This window comes from Conger conger, chromosome 3 (genome assembly GCF_963514075.1).
Source record: "Conger conger chromosome 3, fConCon1.1, whole genome shotgun sequence".
Taxonomy (NCBI): domain Eukaryota; kingdom Metazoa; phylum Chordata; class Actinopteri; order Anguilliformes; family Congridae; genus Conger; species Conger conger.
The window spans coordinates 19,518,535-19,534,723 of record NC_083762.1 but is presented as its reverse complement, the minus strand read 5'-3'; the positions used below and the strand labels follow the sequence as shown (position 1 = coordinate 19,534,723).

General features: G+C 41.4%; 2 long non-coding RNA genes across 4 annotated transcripts; both read right to left on the bottom strand.

Annotated features, from left to right (window-relative positions):
- Positions 1-2,013: 2,013 nt before the first annotated feature.
- On the bottom strand, positions 2,014-4,736 carry LOC133124581 (uncharacterized). Of its 2 annotated transcripts, none has more exons than XR_009708331.1 (2): positions 4,131-4,736; positions 2,014-2,661 (listed from the first exon to the last, which is right to left on the bottom strand). It is a non-coding gene; the product is annotated as an uncharacterized LOC133124581 (long non-coding RNA). The 2 variants fall into 2 exon arrangements; XR_009708330.1 differs by having other exon boundaries at positions 4,535-4,736.
- Positions 4,737-12,334: 7,598 nt separating this feature from the next.
- On the bottom strand, positions 12,335-15,319 carry LOC133124781 (uncharacterized). 2 transcript variants are annotated; one of them, XR_009708344.1, is made up of 2 exons: positions 14,714-15,319; positions 12,335-13,244 (listed from the first exon to the last, which is right to left on the bottom strand). It is a non-coding gene; the product is annotated as an uncharacterized LOC133124781 (long non-coding RNA). The 2 variants fall into 2 exon arrangements; XR_009708343.1 differs by having other exon boundaries at positions 15,118-15,319.
- Positions 15,320-16,189: the final 870 nt, after the last annotated feature.

Genomic DNA, 16,189 nt, shown 5'->3' with positions numbered 1-16,189 from the left:
ACTTGCTAAAATTTTACTTTAAAATATACATTTCATTATAGAGCACATATTGTAGTTCTTGTATGCATGCTAAATTATGTGACACACATAACTTTGACTAAAGCCAATTTGTGCTCTCTGTGCCTTATACTTGAGCAGTCCATGATGTTTTCACTCTGTTATGATGTTATGAACAGAGGAACCAAAAGCAGACAGGGGTGAAGAAAAAATGGCGGATTTAATTGCAACAGCAGGGAGCAGACAGAGCGGAGTCAAAAAACAGGCCAGGGTCAAAAACCAGGGGGTCAGTCCAACAAGGCAGAGGTACAGATATCCACAACACGCAAAGAAGAGTCCAGGGAAGCAGGCAGGGGTCAAAACAGGACATCCAGATATACAAAGGCAAGGACTCAGGAACAAGGGCAAGGAAACAAGGAGGCTAGAACTAGGGGAAGGAATAAAGGGCTCAGGACAAGAAAACAGGACAAGACGAACTAGCAGCGTGCAACTGAAAAGGACAGGTATAAATACACAGGGAAATGAGACAAACTAGGCGGGGCATGGGAGTGAGGGCGGTCTAACAAATAAACATCAGGTGAGACACATGAAAGGGTAATAGGACAATAACGAGGGGGAAACGAAAATATGGACTGGATTCACAAAGGCACACGTAATACAAACGGCTCCGGACTAGGGAGTAGACAATTTGCAGAAAATCAAGAGATGCAGAGATACGGAGAGACAGGTGCGAATACTTCGCTGAAACTAAGCAAGTAATCAGTGATAGAATAGGGAGGCGGAGTTACAGAACAGAATTGAAACTGGAGATGCGTTAGTAAGTTAGTTAAGTGATTTAAATTACAAATACCCAAAACTAGTGAATGTTAGTTTGTTAGTTAGACAAAAATATTAGTGTGTTAGTATAATTAGTACTGTACAACTTCTATGTTAGTTGGGATTAGTATATTAGTGCTATGTACAAACATGAAATGGAGAGAAAGCAGGAAGTAAGGAATGCAAGATTGGAAGGAAGGTTGAACCCCGGAACTACCGTAAACACCCGAATAGTGGGGCACGCAGACAGGGGAGTGACTGGGCTAGTAAACATTCAGACTCAGACATCACAGGGGAAGACGAGTGCAAAAACTAATGAATATAAACAGAACACCAGACAAGAATATGAAAAATAATAAATTACAAGAATAACAATAATAAATAATGATACACTAACAGACAGAACACAGGAACATAACACACTCTTACTGAAATACATTTAGTTTACTTTCATTTACGTTCATACAAAATGTTATGTCAATACAATACAGTCCATGAGTACTCCCCCACATCTGTTTCATACAAATTAGGACCCTCACAGCATTCCCTATAAAATAGTATCACTAGTATTTCCATTTCATATCCTCAGCCTACTCATGTCAGTTTGCTTTTTATTTCAAGATTGTTATACTGTTGTACTAACCCAACTTGGTAGTTATTTATCATTAAAAAATAAGAGAGGGTGCAGCACGAAATAGCTGAGTGAATCCCCTGCCCATGATGTTCAAATGAAATTTTGCAAAGACCTTAGTCTATAGTCATCAACATCTACCGTGGGTTCCTCTAAATAATTTAACATAATTGTTTGTGTATTTAAACATGTAAATTAGCTCGGTATCTGTATACCTCTTGAAATGTAATATTTATTGATAGTGAAGATAATGTATACTGGCAGTTATATCCACTATAGTGAAATGAATAAAGTTTGGGATTCCATTATTTATTGAATAAAGCCTAAACTACACTAAGTTTACAACATGTACAATTCTGTCACATACACACGAACAAGTAGCTTACTGTACACATTGAAATTTCAGTCCTATCATATCTGTACTACAACAACAGGCAATGTATTCTGACAATGGGAAGCCTGCCATTACACAACATTATTTCAGAAGCTCTAAACATGTCTTCTTTCTGCACATTAAATACTGCATGTGTTCATATACGAAGCACAATTTACAATCAAAGAAAGAAACATTGAACGAACATAATATATTTATTTATATTGGTCAAAGATGAAAATGTGTAAGATTAACCTAAAGGTTTGAGGTTTTGGCTTTAAAAAGCAATACTAAGGACAGTTAATTGATTAAATGGCAGCCAATATGAGGAAGATTGTAGCCATGCTTTATACACATCTGTTAGACCTCTTTCAACAAACAAAAACTTGTCAGGAAAGGGACAGTAATGCAAATAACCACACATTACAACAGTGGTATGCAGAAAAGGATCTCTGAACACACAATGTGTCGAACCTCGAAGTGGATTGCACTCAGAAAATGCACATAGCAAAATAAATTGATTATGTTTTATTTCAATCAGCTTAGAATTGATTACTTTAAAAAGCATAAAAATCTCCCTCGTCTTTACTGTCACCTGGTTTACAAAAACAATAACAGTGTGTAATGATACAGTAGTTCTCCCCACCTGCTTCTAGTCGGCCCCAGTTGAGATCTTTAAAGAAGGGGTGGTTCCTCAACTCATCACAGCTATCGTTTTTGAACCCAAGTCGTTTCATGGGATCTTTCCCCAACAGGCCCACAAAGCCTTGCAATCCCTGCTGAAGCTATCTGTATAGGAGGCTGGGTCATTCAAGATTCTCCGGGTTGCCTCAGTATTTTCCACCTAGATCAAGTGATAGTAAACACAGCAGCGTGACATGGCCACAATAATCAAATACAATGGGCAGCTTAAAACATGTTCAAAATAACCATTTATTGGCTCTGTTTAACATTGTATTCTTCCAAGACAGCCCTCAGGTTTAAGGGATGGTCAAAGACGCCTTCAGGTTAAAGGACAGGCAGGAGAAGCGCAGTCCTGCACCTACACCGTGTTGTTGTTCCCCTTTCCCATACACGTTTTGTCCTAAGGTCGTTCATCAGTAACAATAACATCACAAATTAGGAACTGGTCATATCACAATGACTTACCTAATTTAAGCAATTCTTCTCAAATATTCTTTGTTGCTTAAGTGTTTAAGAAATAGGTTTCAACAGTAGTATTAAGAAACAGGTTTCAACAGTTCTGATAATATCTTACTGTTACTGCATAATTTTTACATAATGTAATATGTAATAATATATAAAACGTAATATGTAAAAGTTCTTACATTAATTCAACATTCACTTATTAATACATTAATACATACACAATCAAAATCAATACGGATAATCAATTTTTATTTCATTTATATTACAATGTAAGGGGCGACATGGCTCAGGCAGTAAGAGCAGTCGTCTGGCAGTCGGAGGGTTGCTGGTTGAATCAGACAGAGTAAATTTGACATTCCTGTTTAAAACACTCAACAAATATGGCTTTGGAGAATCGTTTATTCACTGGATAAAAATATAATATAATTCACCAATGGCCACAGTTTCTACTAACGGACTAACATCACAGAGTTTCACACTGCACAGAGGGACCAGGCAAGGATGCCCACTTTCACCAGCTTTATTCGCCTGGTTCATTGAACCACTAGCCACTGCAATACGTCAAAACAATGAAATAAAGAGAATCCATACCCCCTCTACACACCACAAAATCAGCCTTTCCGCAGATGACATATTGCTCTACCTACAAGACCCATCAAACTCCCTCATCAGTCTCATTAATTAATTCTCTCAAATATCCGACTATGCTATAAATTGGACAAAATCAACTATTTTACCCATAAATAGTGCCGACTGGAATGTTACATCTCAGAACTCACCCCTCACCTCCACTAGCAATATTAAATATCTGGGGATAAATACTTCCACCAAGCTGTCAGAGTTGTTCCTCCTTAATTTAATTCCGTTAATAAATATAATTGAAGATGATTTAAACCGTTGGGCAAACTTACCACTATCTCTAATTGGCAGAAAAGCAACTGTAAAAATGACCATACTACCAAAAATTAACTACCTGACAACACCGCCACTCCCGCTGCCCTCTCATCCTCCTTCTCCTTCTCTCACACTCCTCGGCCTTCCGGCCGTGGCGGTGGTACTGGTCTTTTAATTTCCCCCTCAGGGAAATTCTCAGTTCTCCCCCTCTCTGACCTGTCCATATCCACTTTTGAATTCCATTCTGTTGCAGTATCCTACCCTACTAACCATTTTATTGCAGTTATCTATCGTCCTCCAGGGCCCCTGGGAAGCTTCCTTCATGAGCTAGACACCCTTCTCAGCTCCTTCCCTGAGGATGGCACCCCACTGATTCTCCTTGGAGACTTCAACATCCACCTTGAAGCCTCCCAGGCTGCTGCCTTCCTACCGCTACTCCACTCCTTCGGCCTCTCCTTGCAACGCTCTCCTCCAACCCACAAGGCAGGCTCTGCCACCCTCCTTTCATCTCTCTCCTCTGCCTTTGTCTCTCTCTGTCCCCCTGTCTCAAAGCTACCTTGCACATCCCCCCCAGTCCTTGGATATCTGACACCCTCCGTACCTCCAGGGCCAGCCTCCGCGCAGCAGAGAGGAAGTGGGGAAAATCCAGAGACCCTTCAGACCTCACAACTTACCAGTCTCTCCTGGCAGCATTCTTTTCCGCTGTCACTGCCGCCAAAGCAAAATACACAAATTCAGAACTCCACTTCTAACCCCCGGAAACTGTTCTCTATTTTCTCCTCTCTCCTCAACGCACCGCCTCCTCCACCTCAGTCCTCCTTCGCTGCTGATGACTTTGCTGATTTTTTCGATGAGAAGGTCACAGACACCGCAGTTCCTTTACAACCTCCGCCCCCCTCTCTGTGCCCTTCCCCCCCTCTAGGCCCATCCCTTCCTTTTCCACTTTCTCCCCCCTTACAGACTCTGATGTTTCTCAACTCCTGCTCTCCCCCCGCCCTACAACCTGTGCCCTTGACCCTATCCCCTCTTCTCTTCTCCAGACTATCACACCAGACATTCTCCCATTTGTCACCTCCCTTGTCAACTCCTCCCTGTCTTCTGGCTGTTTTCCAGCATCCTCCAAGAGGGCCCACATCACACCTCTACTAAAAAAGCCTACTCTGGATCCATCCACCATCCAGAACTACCGCCCGGTATCTCTTCTTCCTTTTCTTTCTAAAACCATAGAACGAGCCGCTTCTACTCAACTTTCTTCTTTCCTTTCTAACAACAACCTGCTAGACCCCCATCAGTCTGGCTTCAGATCGGGCCACTCGACAGAGACCGCGCTCCTCTCCGTCAGTGAATCACTCCATGCCGCACGAGCAGCCTCCCTCTCCTCTGTCCTCATTCTTCTAGATCTCTCTGCTGCCTTCGACACTGTGGATCACTCCATCCTCCTGTCCACCCTGTCAGCAACGGGCATCTGTGGCACAGCCCTGGACTGGATTGAGTCCTACCTCTCTGGTCGCTCCTTCCAGGTTGCCTGGGCTGGTACGGTATCGACACCTCGGCCCCTTTCCACAGGAGTTCCCCAGGGCTCAGTCCTAGGCCCGCTTCTTTTTTCTCTTTCCACTCGTTCCCTTGGCCCTGTGATCACTGCACATGGGCTATCCTACCACTGCTATGCAGATGACACCCAACTCTTCATCTCATTCCCATTATCTGATACACAGGTTTCAGCCCGTATCTCTGCTTGCTTGAGTGACATCCAGAGCTGGATGGACAACCACCATCTAAAGCTCAACCCAGGTAAGACTGAAATGATATTCATCCCTGCTAATACCTCTCCCCATCTGGATCTCTCCATTTCCCTCGGGGATACCACGCTTACGCCATCACCCAGTGTAAGGAACCTTGGCGTGGTGATGGACAGCAGACTGTCCCTCTCCGAGAACTTTGCGGCGGTGACCCGGTTATACAGGTTCTTCCTATACAACATATGGAGAATCGGCCCCTTTCTCACCCCCTACTCGACCCAGCTCCTGGTCCAAGCGATGGTTCTGTCCCGCCTGGACTACTGCAATTCCCACTTGGCTGGCCTCCCAGCGTCCGCCATCTGACCCCTCCAACTTATACAGAATGCAGCAGCTCGTCTGGTCTTCAACCTTCCCAAATACTGTCATGTCACCCCTCTGCTTACTTCCCTCCACTGGCTGCCTGTCATGGCTCGCATCAAATTCAAAACATTGTTAATTGTTATTCTTAGTAACTGTGTTGTCTGTTTTGTTTTACCCTCCCCTCAAAGGCTTTATACTGTTTTTTCTTCCTCCAGGGAGGTCATGCTGGTGCTGCTCTGAATGAGCTCTAGTTGCCTGGCACAGGCAGCTCAAGGAAGAGGAAGTGGAGCTAAAACTGGAAGTCAACTTTTGCACATTGCGTGTCTGACTCAACTAGTTTTACTTAATGTTTTTTACCACCTAAACAAGGTCGTAACTCAGCATTTCTCCAGCGAATTTTCTAAATCTCAAATTATTTTTAAAATAAAAACATTGTCTTTCACTGTGTATGTAAACCATGTCGATTATTATGTACCTGCCTCACACATATCCCTATGGTGGCTCTGAATGGCAAGATGAATCAGCAAACACAACAACAAACCAGAAGACTAATTTTTCTCCAAATACATTTCTACAGTTTTACAAACTTTCCATTAGAAAGCAGAATGGCATCTGCAATAGAATCTCTACTGTATGTAATGTACCACAATATAGGCAACAGGAACAAATCATAGAAGTGCTGCAGTAAAGTCTTAATTGGCAAACATAGATGTAGTTTACAGAGAAAAAAATTATTGGAAGTCACAGGTACAGTAATGCTGGTTTTCATCAAATTTAATTTAGCCTCAGGTTCTTGTCAACATTGCATCGTCCTCTCTTGCTATACTCTGGGGAAAGCTCTGTGCATGCCTGATCCAGCCTAGGCAATCATCAGCTGATATATCCCAGCATCCGGCATCCATCCTCTATGTTGAATGGCACCACAAATCCATACTCCACTCCCTCGCCCCCTCCATCGTCCAGCCATTCACAGTCTTCCTCTTTTACCCACTTTTGTATTTCTTCCTGGGTCCATCTTGAACAAAATCATTCCAAAGATGAAATTGAAATTCCCTCAACACCTGGGTAGGTCAGGTGTGACTATTCAATAATACTCAATAATATTCAATAATAACCAATTCACAATCAGAAACACAATTTCAACTTCAATCAGCTCTTTGCTTCTATTATGAAAACTTTTTTAGGGGTTTGCTATTGCTATCCACTTGAATTTTAGCCTATATGTCTTAGGTTTTGAACTTGAGTGTATCAGTATTTAAATACTGTGCGCAAACATTTGCAAATTGAACCGTAAAAATCGGTGGTTTAGTCTGACAGAGAAATTAATTAAAGATTTTTTTAAACCGTGTCCACTGAATGGATTTTTTTTTTGTCGAACCAATGACACACGTAACTGTGAGTTCTAAAATTGTAAACTTGCTATGAAAAACATTTTGTTTGCAATTGTAAATAATAATAATAATAATAATAATAATAATAATAATAAAATCAGACCTACACAACATGCTCCCACTGATGTTGGCCCATTTTTCAGTGTTTGCACAATGGGAACGCACGAATAAGCATCAATAAGAATAAACTTGTGTTTGCTCACGAATGCTAGCTTGCTAGCTAGTTAGCCAGCTAGTTTCACAGAACAAAAATGTATTAGCGTTGCATAGCAAAAGCCTGGCACTATGTGTGAGCAGTCAGGTAGTTCTCTTGTAAATTATTCGTGTAATGACACTGTTAATAAAAACAGTTTTTAATTGGATTGTGTCTATAATATCTATATTATCATATTTTGGAGGTAATATCTCAAAATAGCATGTCACATGACGGTGCAAGGGTGTACATATATGTAGGCTACGTACTGCTTAGTTTGATTTCGACTGTGGATATTGAGTGTATGAGCAGTGTTTGAGTGTGTGTGAGACTGTGGAGAATGAAAGTATCTATGTTCATGATGGCTAGTGGCAGTATGTATTGTGTTTGTGTGCAGGTATATAGCAGTATGCGACTGTATGTTCTGCATATAATAATGTAGGATGCTGTATGTAGAAGTCATGTACTTTGGGCAGGTAGGTGTGAAACAGCTTATGTTGTGATTTGTGCAGCAACTGGTATCAGGAAATGGGCTCATCAATCTTGGCAAAAGATTCCAAGTCACCCTTGATGCACATCAGTGCAAACCTGACAGAAATTACCAGGTCAGTCAATCTTAGGTCACCATGCAGTTTGGCATCATATTATCATCGTATGTCAATGATAATATTATTTGACAAGTAATGATATACATTACTATTCCTAATGCACTGGGTACTGTTCCTATTTAATTATTGCTATAAATGTACTATAAATGCATGCTTATCATCCCAGTTGTGTGGGCTTTGAAAGTGGCATTTTAGATAATAAACCAATGTAAAGCAAAATGTTGAAAACATCCTAACAACATTCTAATGCAAAAATGGTCACACTGACCAGTGTATTGGGTGGCCCCAAGCTCAATACACTGTATTAAAAATGTACTAACACTATTAAGTGCTTAAGCATTTCTCATATAGCTCATTCTTGAAAATGGAAGTCATGTACTTACTGTATATTTTTCAAAGAACCTATCTTTAGTAGTTCCACTAAAATAGATGTTCTTATTTTCCCGAGCTCCAAATACACTGTCTTATTGTGAAATTTGCCACACAAAAGGGCCCTCTGAAGTTAGGTCCTCATACTCTGGCTCTGAAATTATCAAGCCATGAAGTCCAAGTTGAGCTTGACCAGGAGCAGCACTCGAATCTGGTGGATGATACACATGACTGGGTGACAATGTGGAACAATGGGATGCAGCTGGCTTTTGGGGGAGTTCCAGGTAAGTTGGTGAAATAGCAAAATGGAATGCCACACTATGAAAGTCATTAAAGCCTAGTGTGTTTTGTAATTTCTCCCAAAATTATTGGCTTTCTTAATTCTCTTTCTCAGAAATAAGAAGTATAGAATGGGCCTCATGCCAGAACATTTTTGTATTCTTATCGTAAATGTATCTTTCTTTTTTTGTACAAGTGTGCCACGTCAGATTCAATTTCTGAACATTTCAGAACATTTCTTACAGGTTCACTTCATAACACTCTTGTAAATAATCATGGAATCTCACCTATATGTAAATGAGTGCGCGTTCATGAGAAATGTGAATTAGCATTATTTGTCGGCCCAAAAATTCCATATATGGCTAGGCCTGTCCGGAATAATGATTCATAAAAATGGCATCTGTCCATTTAATGGGTGGTACTGTAGGTGGTTTCCGTCAGATAGTCATTGGGATCAAAAAATACGAGGGACATAGTCTACCACATTGCACCTCACTGGGTAGACTCTGGTTTGTTGGTTCTGGCAAAACATAACAATATGGTAGACAATGTTGAATGTTTTATCCTTATTCCTACTAAACAGTCCATGGAAAGACTTTCTTGATTCATATTTTTTATGAGTTTTGTGAGCAATGCACATGCGCCCATCATGCACTGCACTTAGAAAATTAATGGAATTTTCTTTAGTCACTTGTATGGGTGGTGTCAGCACAAATCTGTTGGTATAAGTGGTTCTTGCATGAGGCCCAATGTTAACACTGGTGTTACCTAGTTACATTTTGATGAACAAAAGTTGAAAGATTTGAATGAATGCAGACCTCAGACATTTTCCTTTTGACAGATGACAGCGATTCCCAATGGCTGGAGGGCTGCCTGTCGCTCATCCAAGTCCAAGGACAGAATGTGGATTTGGACCGGGCCTTGCACCGGCACAGCTCTATCTCCTCCCACAGCTTTCCATCTCACCTTAAGCAATGTGACGTCTGGTGTACTGGGTGGATCCATGTTTTCAACCTCTTTTCCCTTGTCCCCCTCACCTCAGCTGTCTGATACACCACCCCCCTTTCTGTTGATCCATCAGGCCATGTTATTCATCACAAAATTGGACTCCCCCAGACTTTAACCACACCTTCATTGTTTGATTCTCAACTACCTATGATACCCCATCATGTCCTCAGTCCTCCTAACTTTTTCTCCCTTTTATCTCTTCATTGTTTCAGTTTCTTTCCTCACACCTACAATGGCAAAAATATAATATACAATTTAAAATGAATAGATTTCAGGAAGAAAATATTGTAATAAAAAATAATTTGCTGCATTTAATTCCATTACATTATGTTCAATTTAAGACCTTCAATGCAATGAAATATTTTTTTTTACTAATGTTTCTTAAAGACGACATACAAAACAATACATTACAAAACAAAAACATCCAGAAACCTGTCCACAATCAAGCTTCCAGCCCTAATATATGTAAAGAAAAGCCAATAGTATGCAGCACATTTGAATTAGAGGTGGTTGGTAGGTGATGCATAAGTTACAGTTTTTGTTTTTGGTTTTGGTATATGTGTGTGTGTGTGTGTGTGTGTGTGTGTGTGTGTGTGTGTGTGTGTGTGTGTGAGAGAGAGAGAGAGAGAGAGAGAGAGAGAGAGAGAGAGAGAGAGAGAGAGAGAGAGAGAGAGAGAGAAAGAGCAAAGTGTTATGGACAGATCAACCTGTAGCAGGGTGATGGAGAGTGGAAAGTCTGAAAAAAAAACGACCATCAAGAGGAGAGTATGCCAGCATAACCTCAGAGGGTTCAGCACAAGTTGCAAACCCTGGTCTTGAGAGTAGAATGGCCAGGTTACAGTTTGCAAAAACGTACATTAAAAAACCTGTAAAGTTCTGGAACAAAGTGTTATGGACAGATGAGACAAAGATCAACCTGTAGCAGGGTGATGGAGAGTGGAAAGTCTGGAAAAAAAAGGAACAGCTTATGTTCCAAAGCTGACCACCTCATCTGTCTAGCATGGTGGAGGTGGTTTTTATAGCTTGGGCATGTATGGCTGCCACTGGAACTGGTTCACTTATGTTCAGCAGCAAGATGAATGGTGAAGTATACAGAAACATATTGTGTGCTCAGCTCAAAGCTGATTAGATAGATCATTGCATTTATGTAGACACTCAAAGTGTTTACAGTGATGAAGGGGAAACTGCACGGCTGCCAGATGACGCTAGGATGTAGCAGGACAATGATCCAAAACCATACAGCCAAAGCAACGAAGAAGTTTTTTTGAGCCAAAGGTGGAATGTTCTTGACTGTCCAATCAGTCACCTGACCTCAATCAAATTGAGCATGTATTTTACTTGCTAAAGACCAGTCATAGTCCCCAAAACAAGTAGGAGCTGTGGAGGGCTGCAATACAGGCCTGGCAGACATCAACAGGAAAGATACCCAGCATCTGGTGATGTCTTTGGGTAGTAGACTTCAGGCAGTCATTGATTACAAAACAAAGTATTTGAAATGCATATTTAAATACATTTAACTGAAATACATCCCATTGCTGCTTGTCAGGCATAACATAAGGCCAATCACTTGTCACGGTAACTTGAAATATTTGGCCACCAGGGGGCGAAAAAGACCAAGGACTTGGAGTACTGTATTTTTGTAAGTATTTCTTTATGTTTTTGCGTATTCATTTATTTGAGAGTTCAGATTTCTCACATTACCTGCAAAAATTTCAATTTAAAATATACATTTCGTTATAGAGCACATATTGTAGTTCTTTTTTGCATGCTAAATCATGTGACACACATAACTTTGACTAAAGCCAGTCTGCTCTCTGAAAACTGAAAATATTGCAGAAATAAGACAGGGGATCCCGAATTGAAAAAAAAAAAAATTAAAAAAATGTTTAACACATGAGTGCATTATACTTGAGCAGTCCTTGATGTTTTCACTCTTACTGAAATACATTTAGTTTACTTTAATTTACATTCATACAAAATGTTATGTCAATACAGTCCATGAGTACTCCCCCACATCTGTTTCATACATGTAGACAAATTAGGACCCTCACAGCATTCCCTATAAAATGGTATCACTGGTATTTCCATTTCATATCCTCAGCCTACTCATGTCAGTTTGCCTTTTATTTCAAGATTGTTATACTGTGGTACTTACCCAACTTCTATGGTAGTTATTTAGCATAAAATAGAGGGTGCAGCACGAAATAGCTGAGTGAATCCCCTGCCCAAGATGTTCAAATGAAATTCTGCAAAGACCTTAGTCTATAGTCATCAACATCTACCATGGGTTCCTCTAAATAATTTACCCTAATTGTTTGTGTATTTAAACATGTAAATTCACTTGGAATCTGTATACCTCTTGAAATGTAATATTTTTGCACCTCATTTGTTGATAGTGAAGATAATGTATACTGATGACCAAGGCATATTTATGGGCATGCGTGGGGGGAAATGAATACAGGATACAGGGCCTTCCTGCTGTGAGATGGCAGTTATATCCACTAAAATTATATTGAAATGAATAAAGTTTGGGATTCCATTATTTATTGAATAAAGCCTAAGTTTACAACATGTACAATTCTGTCACATACACACAAGTAGCTTACTGTACACATTGAAATTTCAGTCCTATCATATCTGTACTACAACAACAGGCAATGTATTCTGACAATGGGAAGCCTGCCATTACACAACATTATTTCAGAAGCTCTAAACATGTCTTCTTTCTGCACATTAAATACTGCATGTGTTCATATACGAAGCACAATTTACAATCAAAGAAAGAAACATTGAACGAACATAATATATTTATTTATATTGGTCAAAGATGAAAATGTGTAAGATTAACCTAAAGGTTTGAGGTTTTGGCTTTAAAAAGCAATACTAAGGACAGTTAATTGATTAAATGGCAGCCAATATGAGGAAGATTGTAGCCATGCTTTATACACATCTGTTAGACCTCTTTCAACAAACAAAAACTTGTCAGGAAAGGGACAGTAATGCAAATAACCACACATTACAACAGTGGTATGCAGAAAAGGATCTCTGAACACACAATGTGTCGAACCTCGAAGTGGATTGCACTCAGAAAATGCACATAGCAAAATAAATTGATTATGTTTTATTTCAATCAGCTTAGAATTGATTACTTTAAAAAGCATAAAAATCTCCCTCGTCTTTACTGTCACCTGGTTTACAAAAACAATAACAGTGTGTAATGATACAGTAGTTCTCCCCACCTGCTTCTAGTCGGCCCCAGTTGAGATCTTTAAAGAAGGGGTGGTTCCTCAACTCATCACAGCTATCGTTTTTGAACCCAAGTCGTTTCATGGGATCTTTCCCCAACAGGCCCACAAAGCCTTGCAATCCCTGCTGAAGCTATCTGTATAGGAGGCTGGGTCATTCAAGATTCTCCGGGTTGCCTCAGTATTTTCCACCTAGATCAAGTGATAGTAAACACAGCAGCGTGACATGGCCACAATAATCAAATACAATGGGCAGCTTAAAACATGTTCAAAATAACCATTTATTGGCTCTGTTTAACATTGTATTCTTCCAAGACAGCCCTCAGGTTTAAGGGATGGTCAAAGACGCCTTCAGGTTAAAGGACAGGCAGGAGAAGCGCAGTCCTGCACCTACACCGTGTTGTTGTTCCCCTTTCCCATACACGTTTTGTCCTAAGGTCGTTCATCAGTAACAATAACATCACAAATTAGGAACTGGTCATATCACAATGACTTACCTAATTTAAGCAATTCTTCTCAAATATTCTTTGTTGCTTAAGTGTTTAAGAAATAGGTTTCAACAGTAGTATTAAGAAACAGGTTTCAACAGTTCTGATAATATCTTACTGTTACTGCATAATTTTTACATAATGTAATATGTAATAATATATAAAACGTAATATGTAAAAGTTCTTACATTAATTCAACATTCACTTATTAATACATTAATACATACACAATCAAAATCAATACGGATAATCAATTTTTATTTCATTTATATTACAATGTAAGGGGCGACATGGCTCAGGCAGTAAGAGCAGTCGTCTGGCAGTCGGAGGGTTGCTGGTTGAATCAGACAGAGTAAATTTGACATTCCTGTTTAAAACACTCAACAAATATGGCTTTGGAGAATCGTTTATTCACTGGATAAAAATATAATATAATTCACCAATGGCCACAGTTTCTACTAACGGACTAACATCACAGAGTTTCACACTGCACAGAGGGACCAGGCAAGGATGCCCACTTTCACCAGCTTTATTCGCCTGGTTCATTGAACCACTAGCCACTGCAATACGTCAAAACAATGAAATAAAGAGAATCCATACCCCCTCTACACACCACAAAATCAGCCTTTCCGCAGATGACATATTGCTCTACCTACAAGACCCATCAAACTCCCTCATCAGTCTCATTAATTAATTCTCTCAAATATCCGACTATGCTATAAATTGGACAAAATCAACTATTTTACCCATAAATAGTGCCGACTGGAATGTTACATCTCAGAACTCACCCCTCACCTCCACTAGCAATATTAAATATCTGGGGATAAATACTTCCACCAAGCTGTCAGAGTTGTTCCTCCTTAATTTAATTCCGTTAATAAATATAATTGAAGATGATTTAAACCGTTGGGCAAACTTACCACTATCTCTAATTGGCAGAAAAGCAACTGTAAAAATGACCATACTACCAAAAATTAACTACCTGACAACACCGCCACTCCCGCTGCCCTCTCATCCTCCTTCTCCTTCTCTCACACTCCTCGGCCTTCCGGCCGTGGCGGTGGTACTGGTCTTTTAATTTCCCCCTCAGGGAAATTCTCAGTTCTCCCCCTCTCTGACCTGTCCATATCCACTTTTGAATTCCATTCTGTTGCAGTATCCTACCCTACTAACCATTTTATTGCAGTTATCTATCGTCCTCCAGGGCCCCTGGGAAGCTTCCTTCATGAGCTAGACACCCTTCTCAGCTCCTTCCCTGAGGATGGCACCCCACTGATTCTCCTTGGAGACTTCAACATCCACCTTGAAGCCTCCCAGGCTGCTGCCTTCCTACCGCTACTCCACTCCTTCGGCCTCTCCTTGCAACGCTCTCCTCCAACCCACAAGGCAGGCTCTGCCACCCTCCTTTCATCTCTCTCCTCTGCCTTTGTCTCTCTCTGTCCCCCTGTCTCAAAGCTACCTTGCACATCCCCCCCAGTCCTTGGATATCTGACACCCTCCGTACCTCCAGGGCCAGCCTCCGCGCAGCAGAGAGGAAGTGGGGAAAATCCAGAGACCCTTCAGACCTCACAACTTACCAGTCTCTCCTGGCAGCATTCTTTTCCGCTGTCACTGCCGCCAAAGCAAAATACACAAATTCAGAACTCCACTTCTAACCCCCGGAAACTGTTCTCTATTTTCTCCTCTCTCCTCAACGCACCGCCTCCTCCACCTCAGTCCTCCTTCGCTGCTGATGACTTTGCTGATTTTTTCGATGAGAAGGTCACAGACACCGCAGTTCCTTTACAACCTCCGCCCCCCTCTCTGTGCCCTTCCCCCCCTCTAGGCCCATCCCTTCCTTTTCCACTTTCTCCCCCCTTACAGACTCTGATGTTTCTCAACTCCTGCTCTCCCCCCGCCCTACAACCTGTGCCCTTGACCCTATCCCCTCTTCTCTTCTCCAGACTATCACACCAGACATTCTCCCATTTGTCACCTCCCTTGTCAACTCCTCCCTGTCTTCTGGCTGTTTTCCAGCATCCTCCAAGAGGGCCCACATCACACCTCTACTAAAAAAGCCTACTCTGGATCCATCCACCATCCAGAACTACCGCCCGGTATCTCTTCTTCCTTTTCTTTCTAAAACCATAGAACGAGCCGCTTCTACTCAACTTTCTTCTTTCCTTTCTAACAACAACCTGCTAGACCCCCATCAGTCTGGCTTCAGATCGGGCCACTCGACAGAGACCGCGCTCCTCTCCGTCAGTGAATCACTCCATGCCGCACGAGCAGCCTCCCTCTCCTCTGTCCTCATTCTTCTAGATCTCTCTGCTGCCTTCGACACTGTGGATCACTCCATCCTCCTGTCCACCCTGTCAGCAACGGGCATCTGTGGCACAGCCCTGGACTGGATTGAGTCCTACCTCTCTGGTCGCTCCTTCCAGGTTGCCTGGGCTGGTACGGTATCGACACCTCGGCCCCTTTCCACAGGAGTTCCCCAGGGCTCAGTCCTAGGCCCGCTTCTTTTTTCTCTTTCCACTCGTTCCCTTGGCCCTGTGATCACTGCACATGGGCTATCCTACCACTGCTATGCAGATGACACCCAACTCTTCATCTCATTCCCATTATCTGATACACAGGTTTCAGCCCGTATCTCTGCTTGCTTGAGTG